Here is a 9,026-nt window from a genome sequence, read left to right on the forward strand (position 1 = left end):
CACAAGCAGAGGAGAAGAACGAAGTAGGGCAAGTCAAATATAAAGGACACATACTACATAAGATAACCTAGCAAGAACTAAGAACTCTAGGGGATCTACCTAATACATCAAAGCAAACACAGAGAGTCAGCCAGAATGGGGAAAGAAAGATACACGTCCTAAATAAAAGAACAGAAGAAACCTCCACAACTGGAACCAAATGAAGCAGAGGTAACCAACCTTTCGGAGACAGAGTTCAGAACACTGGTGATAAGAATGTTTAAGGAGCTTAGAGAAGACATAAAGAAGGATGTAGAAATCATAACGAACAACCAGTTAGAACTAAAGAACACAATTACCGAAATTAAGAACTCACTTGAAGGAATTACCAGCAGGTTAGATGAAGTAGAGGATAGAATCAGCGACTTAGAAGACAAGGTAGCAGAGATCACCCAAACGGAACAACAGAAAGAAAAAAGAATAAAAAACAATGAGGATGGCTTAAGAGACCTCTGGGATAACATCAAGCGCAACAACATGCGTATCATAGGAATACCAGGAGGTAAAGAGAGGAAGCAAGGAATTTAGAACATATTTGAAGTAATAATGTCCGAAAACTTCCACAACCTGATGAAGGAAACCAAAATAAAGCCCAAGAAGTGCAGAGAGTTCCAACCAGGATAAAACCAAACAGGTCCACACCAAGACATATTATAGTTAAAATGGCAAAACGTAAAGACAAAGAGAGAATCCTAAAAGCAGCAAGAGAAAGACAGAGGGTTACATACAAGGGAACTCCCATAAGACTATCAAATGACTTTTCTACAGAAACATTGAAGGCCAGGAGAGAGTGGCAGGAGATACTCCAAGTGATGGAAAACAAAGGCCTACAACCTAGATTGCTTTATCCAGCAAGGCTATCATTTAAAGTTGATGGAGAGATAAAGAGCATTGCAGAAAAAAATAAGTTAAAGGAATTTATTACCACCAAGCCAGCATTGCAAGAAATACTAAAAGGATTTCTGTAAATAGAAGAAAGATCAAAACAACCTAACTACAAATTTAAAAATGGCAATAACTATGTACCTATCAATAATCACTTTAAATGTAAATGGATTAAATGCTCAAATCAAGAGAGATAGGGTGGCTGACTGGATAAGAAAGCAAGACCCTTGTATATGCTGTATACAAGAGACTCACCTCAGAACAAAAGACACACACGGGCTGAAAGTGAAGGGTTGGAGTAAGATATTTCATGCAAATGGAAGTGAGAAAAAAGCTGGAGTTGCAATACTTATATCTGACAAAATAGACTTTAAAATGAAAAACATATTAAAAGATAAAGATGGGCACTATATAATAATAAAGGGATCGATCCGACAAGAGGACATAACCCTAGTAAACATCTATGCACCCAACATAGGAGCACCTAAATATATAAAACAGGTACTGACTGACATAAAGACAGAGATCAACAGTAACACTATCATAATACGGGACTTCAACACACCTCTGACAAGAAGGGACAGGTCTTCCAGACAGAAAATCAATATGGAAACAACAGCCTTAAATGATACATTGGACCACTTGGATTTAATCGATATTTTCAAAACATTTCACACCAATGCTGCCAAATACACGTTTTTCTCAAGCGCACATGGAACATTTTCTAAGATAGACCATATGTTAGGCCACAAAACAAGTCTTGATAAATTTAAGAAAATTGAAATCATACCAGTTGTCTTCTCTGATCACGGTGCTATGAAATTAGAAATGAACTACAGGAAAAAAACTGGAAGAGACACCAATTCATGGAGGTTGAATAACTTATTACCAAATAATGAATGGGTCAAGCAGAAGATCAAGGAAGAAATCAAAAGATATCTTGAGACAAACGAAAATGAAAACACGACGACCCAAAATCTATGGGATGCCGCGAAAGCAGTCCTAAGAGGGAAATTCATAGCTTTGCAGGCCTACCTGAAGAAACAAGAAACATCACTAATCAACAGTTTATCGTCACACTTAAGGGATCTGGAGAAAGAACAGCAAAATAAGCCCAAAGGGAGCACAAGGAAGGAGATAATAAAGATCAGAGCGGAAAAAAAATGAAATACAAAGCAGAAAAACAATAGAAAAGATCAATGAATCCAAGAGTGGGTTCTTAGAGAAGATAAACAAAATTGACAAACCTTTAGCCAGACTCATTAAAAAAGAGACAGAGAGGACCCAGATTAATAAAATCAGAAATGAAAGAGGAGAAGTGACAACAGACACCGCAGAAATACAAAAAGTTTTAAGAAATTATTATGAGCAACACTATGCCAACAAAATTCACAATCTGGAAGAAATGGACAATTTTCTAGAGGCGTACAACCTTCCAAAGCTAACTCAAGAAGAAACAGAAAACCTGAATAGACTGATTACCACCACGGAAATTGAATCAGTAATCAACAATCTCCCAACAAACAAAAGCCCTGGACCAGATGGCTTTACAGGTGAATTTTACAAAACGTTCAAAAAAGAATTGTCACCTATTCTCCTCAAGCTCTTCCAAAAAATCCAGAAGGAGGGAAGACTCCCAAACCCTTTTTACGAAGCTACTATCACCGGATCCCAAAATCAGACAAAGACACCACAAAAAATAGAAAACTACAGGCCGATATCTCTAATGAACATATATGCAAAAATCCTCAACAAAATATTAGCAAACAGAATTCAGCAATACATTAAAAAGATCATACACCATGATCAAGTGGGATTCATCCCTGGTATGCAAGGGTGGTTCAACATCCGCAAATCAATTAATGTGATACACCACATTAACAAAATGAAAAATAAAAATCACATGATCATATCAATAGATGCAGAAAAAGCATTTGATGAAATCCAACAGCCATTTATTATAAAAACCCTTAAGAAAGTGGGAATAGAGGGATCATATCTCAACATAATAAAGGCCATATATGACAAACCCACAGCTAACATCATACTCAATAGGGAAAAGCTAAAACCATTCCCCCTAAGATCAGGAACAAGGCAAGGTTGCCCACTATCTCCGCTTCTATTCAACATAGTGCTGGAAGTTCTAGCCACATCAATCAGACAAGAAAAAGACATAAAAGGCTTTCAAATTGGTAAGGAGGAAGTAAAATTATTATTATATGCAGATGATATGATACTATATATAGAGAACCCTAAAGACTCCACCAAGAAGCTATTAGAGCTGATAGATGAATTCAGTAAAGTAGCAGGATACAAGATTAATATTTAGAAATCAGTTGCATTTGTATATACCAATAATAAAACATCAGAAAGAGAAATTTAAAAAAGCAATCCCATTTACAATTGCTCCAAAGACTATAAAACACCTGGGAATAAATTTAACCAAACAAGTAAAAGATCTTTACTCAGAAAATTATAAGACACTGAAGAAAGGAATGAAGGAAGATATAAATAGATGGAAACAGATATCATGTTCATGGATAGGAAGAATTAATATCGTTAAAATGTCCATACTGCCTAAGGCAATATACATATTCAACGCAATTCCTATCAAACTACCAACGACGCTTTTCACAGAAATAGAACACGTAATCCTAAAATTTATATGGTACCATAAAAGACCCCGTATAGGCTCAGCAATCTTGAGAAATAAGAACAAAGTGGGAGGTATAACAATACCTGACTTCAAATTATACTACGAGGCTACAGTAATCAAAACAGCATGGTACTGGCATAAAAACAGACACATTGATCAATGGAACAGAACAGAGAGTCCAGAAATAAATCCTTGCCTATATGGCCATTTAATCTACGACAATGGAAGCAAGAATGTACGATGGGGTAAAGACAGTCTATTCAATAAATGATGCTGGGAAACCTGGACAGACACATGCAAAAAAATGAAGCTGGACCACCTCCTTACACCATATACAAAAATAAATTCAAAATGGCTTAAAGACTTAAATGTAAGATCTGAAACCATAAAATACCCAGAAGAAAATATAGGAAGAAACATCACAGACATTACCCGGAGTAAGATTTTTACTGATATATCCCCTCACGTGAGGGAAGTAAGAGAAAAAATAAACATGTGGGATTATATCAAACTAAAAAGTTTTTTTCACAGTAAAGGAAACCATCAATAAAACAAAAAAGGTATCCTACTGAATGGGAAAAGATATTTGCCAATGATATATCTGATAAGGGATTAATATCACAAATCTATAAAAATCTCACTCAACTCAACTCTAAAGAAACAAACGACCCAATTAAAAAATGGGCAGAGGACTTGAAGAGACATTTTTCTAAAAAGAACATACAGATGGCAAATAGACATATGAAGCAATGCTCAACCTCACTAAACATCAGAGAAATGCAAATAAAAACCACAATGAGATACCACCTCACCCCAGTCAAAATGGCTACCATCAATAAATCAACAAACAACAAGTGCTGGCGTGGATGTGGAGAAAAAGCAACGCTTGTGCACTGTTTGTGGGATTGCAGATTGGTGCAGCCACTATGGAAAACACTATGGAGCTATCTCAAAAATCTGAAAATGGAACTACCCTATAATCCCGTAATTCCACTCCTAGGTATCTATCCGGAGAAATCCAAAACTACAATTCAAAAATCTTTATGCATTCCTATGTTTATTGCAGCACTATACACAATTTCTAAGACATGGTAACAACCAAAATGCTCATCGGTAGATGACTGGATTAAGAAAATGTGGTACATTTATACAATGGAGTACTATGCAGCCATAAAGAAGAAAGAAATCTTACCATTTGCAATAACATGGATGGACCTAGAGAACATTATGTTAAGTGAAATAAGTCAGAGAGAGAAAGATAAGTACCATATGATCTCACTTACATGTGGAGGCTAAAGAAAAGAATAAGTGAAATAACTAATCAGAAAGAGTTTTGGAGACAAAGAGGAGAAACTGAGGGTTGCTAGATGGGCGGGGGGGTGGGGGTAAGGAGGAAGGCGAGGGGATTGGAAAACAACCAGTAACCACAAGATGGCCACGGAGTTTTGAAAATTAATTGGGGGTACGTAATCAATAAAGTAAAGATTTTGTAGGGTATCCGATAGACATGTGTCCCATTTGGGAAACCATAAGAGGGAAGATGTAGATGCCTGATCACTGCACTGTCTATTGTACACCTGAAGCTGAACAATAATGAATGCCAACTATATATATATATATATATATATATATATATATATATATATACACATATATATATACACACACATATATATATGTATATATATATATGTATATATATATGTATGTATGTATATATAGGTATGTATACATTTACAAGAGGCAGAGTACAGCATTTGGAGTGGAGATAGTGGAAATAGGATGGCTTGGTGCGATGTCAGAGAGATCGTGGATGGGGGGAGGGGGGTCCACAGTGTGAGGGATATAAATGATAAATGTCTAAGGAAAAAAAAACCTCATAGACAAGACAGACAATAGTTTAGTGGTTACCAGAGGGAAAGGGGGGTGGGAGGTGGGAGATGAGGGTAAGGGTGATCAAATAAATGGTGATGTAAGGAGAACTGACTCTGGGTGGTGAACACACAATGTAATTTATAGATGATGTGACACAGAATTGTACACCTGAAATCTATGTAATTTTACTAACAATTGTCACCCTAAGAAATTAAAAATAAATAAATAAATAAATAAAAAGTAAGTAGAAAATAATAAAAAAAGAGAGAACGTAAGAAAGAAACGATTTAAAAAAGAAAAAGAAAAAAAAAGATACATAGAAACAAATGAGAATGAAAATACATCCTACCAAAATTTTAGGGATGCCGCGAAGGCAGTTTTAAGAGAGAAATTTATATCCTTACAAGCCTATCTCAAGAAACAAGAAAAATCCCAGATAAATAACCGGACTTTACACCTTAAGAACTGGAAAAAGAACAGCAAATGAAACCCAAAGTCAGCAGATGGAAGGAAATAATAAAAAGCTGAGTGACAAAGAAGTGGTTCTTTGTAAAGATTAATAAAATAGACAAACCCCTGGCTAGACTCACTAAGATAAAAAGAGAAAAGACACACACACACACAAAAATCCAAAATGAAAGAGCGGAACTTACCATGGATTCCACAGAAATACAAAGGATCATCCAAGAATACCATTAAAGACTATATGCTACCAAATTCAATAACATAGAAGAAATGGACTAGTTCTTAGAAACATATAGCCTTCCTAGGCTGAATGATGAAGAACTGGAAAATCTAAATAGACCGATCACTGGTAAGGAAATTGAATCAGTCATCTGAAACTTACCGAAAAGCAAAAGTCTGGGACCAGATGGCTTCACCAGTGAATTCTACAAAACATTCAAATAGGATCTAATACCTGCCCTGCTCAAACTCTTCCAAAAAATTGAAGAAGAGACAATACTCCCTAACACTTTTTATGAGGCCAACATTACCGTGATAACAAAACCTGGTAAGGACAACACAAAAAATGAAAATTACAGACCAATATCTGCAATGAATACTGATGGAAAAATCCTAAACAAAATTCGAGGAAATCAAATGCATCAATGCATTAAAAAGATTAACATCATGACCAAGTGGGGTCCATCCCAGGGGCACAAAGATGGTTCAATATACACAAATCAATAAACGTGATACACCAAAGAAACAAAATAAAGGACAAAAATCATGATTATATCAATAAATGCAGGAAAAGCATTTAACAAGATTCAATGTCCATACATGATTAAAACACTTAATAAAATGGGTATAGAAGGAAAATACCTGAACACAATAAAGGCCATATATGAGAAACTCTCAGCTAGTATCATAATTAATGTTGAAAAACTGAAGCCCTTCGCTCTACATTCAGGAACACGAAGGGCTCTTCCCTATCAGTTCTGTTTTTCAACAGAGTATTGGAAGTCCTAACCAGAGCAATCAGACAAGATAAAGAAATAAAAGGCATCCAGATTGGGAACGAAGAAGTTAAATTGTCAGTTTTAGCAGATGACATGATGCTATATATAAAAAACCCTAAAGACTCCACAAAAAAGCTGTTAGAATCAATAAATGAATACAATAAATTTGCCGGCTACAAAATCTACACACAAAAGTCCATTGCATTCCTATATATTAACAATGAAATCTCAGAAAAATAAATTAAAACAAACCAAAACAATTGCATTTGTAATTGCAACAAAAAAATAAAATACCTAGGAATAAACTTAACAAAGGATGTGAAAGACCTATATACTGAAAACTATAAGACATTTTTGAAAGAAATTGAAGAAAACACATAGAAATGGAAAGATATTCTGTGTTCATGGATTGGAAAATCAACATAGTTAAAATGGCCATATTACCCAAAGCAATATACAGATTTCATGCAATCCCCATTCAAAATCCAACGACATTTTTTAAAGAAATAGAACAAAAAATCATCAGATTTGTATGGAACTACAAAATTCCCCCAATAGCCAAAGCAATTCTAAGAAAAAAAGAACAATGCTGGAGGTATCACACTCCCTGACTTCACCTTGTAGTACAGGGCAACAATAATCAAAACAGCATGGTATTGGCAGAAAAACAGACATACAGAGCAATGGAATAGAATTCAGAACCCAGAAATAAAACCACATAAATATGGACAGATAATTTTTGACAAAGTAGCCAAAAACATACAATGGAGGAAAGACATCCTCTTCAATAAATGGTGCTGGGAGAAATGGAAAGCCACGAGTAAAAGAATGAAACTAGACTGCTATCTGTCACCCTGTACCAAAAATAACTCAAAATGGATCAAAGACCTAAACATAAGACATAAAACAATGAACTGCACAGAAGTAAACATAGGTACCAAACTTATGGACCTTTGGTTCAAAGAGCATTTTATGAATTTGACTCCAAAGGCCAGGGAAGTTAAAGTTAAAATAAATGAAAGGGATTATATCAAACTAAAAATCTTCTGCACAGTAAAAAAAAAACCATCAACAAAATAAAGAGGCAACCAACCGAGTGGGAGATTTTTGCAAACAACCCCTCAAATAAGGGGCTAATATACAAAATATATAGGGAACTCATACAACTCAACAACAATAAAACAAACAATCCAATTAAAAAATGGGCAGAGGACTTGAAGAGACATTTCTCCAAAGAGGACATACAAATAGCCAATAGGCATATGAAAAAATGCTCAACATCACTAACCATCAGAGAAAGGCAAATTAAAACTACAATGAGATATCGCCTCACACCAGTTAGAATGGCTATCATGAATAAGACAAATAGTAACAAGTGTTTGAGAAGTTGTGGAGGAAAAGAAACCCTAATACACTGTTGGTGGTAATGAAGATTGGTGTAGCCGCTATGGAAGGCAGTGTGGAGGTTCCTCAGAAAATTAAGAATAGAATTCCCGTACAACCCAGCAATCCGTCTCCTGAGTATCTACCCAAAATATCTGAAAACTTTTATCCATAAAGAAATCAATGTTCATTGCAGCTTTATTTACGGTGGCCAAGACCTGGAAACAACCAAAGTGTCTTTTGATAGATGAATGGATAAAAATGTTGTGGTATATATACACAATGGAATACTATTCAGCCATAAGAAAAGATGAAATTGTACCATTTGTCACAACATGGATGGATCTTGAGATTATAATGCTAAGTGAAATAAGTCAGACAGAAATAGTAGAGAACCATATGATTTCACTGATATGTGGTATATAAAATTGAAAACAACAAAAGAACAAGACAAACAAATGAAGAAACAAAAACTCATAGATAGACACAGACAACAGTTTAGTGGTTACCAGAGGATAAGAGGGGAGGGGGTGGTAGATGAGGGTATAGGGAATCAAATATATGGTGATGGAAAGAGAACTGACTCTGGGTGGTGAGCACACAGTATGATATATGGATGATGTATTACAGAGTTGTACACCTGAAATCTATGTAATTTTACTAACATCTGTCACCCCAACAAACTTTAATTTAAATTAAAGATTACTATCTAAAATTGTTTTGAA

This window comes from Rhinolophus ferrumequinum, chromosome X (assembly GCF_004115265.2).
Source record: "Rhinolophus ferrumequinum isolate MPI-CBG mRhiFer1 chromosome X, mRhiFer1_v1.p, whole genome shotgun sequence".
Classification (NCBI taxonomy): domain Eukaryota; kingdom Metazoa; phylum Chordata; class Mammalia; order Chiroptera; family Rhinolophidae; genus Rhinolophus; species Rhinolophus ferrumequinum.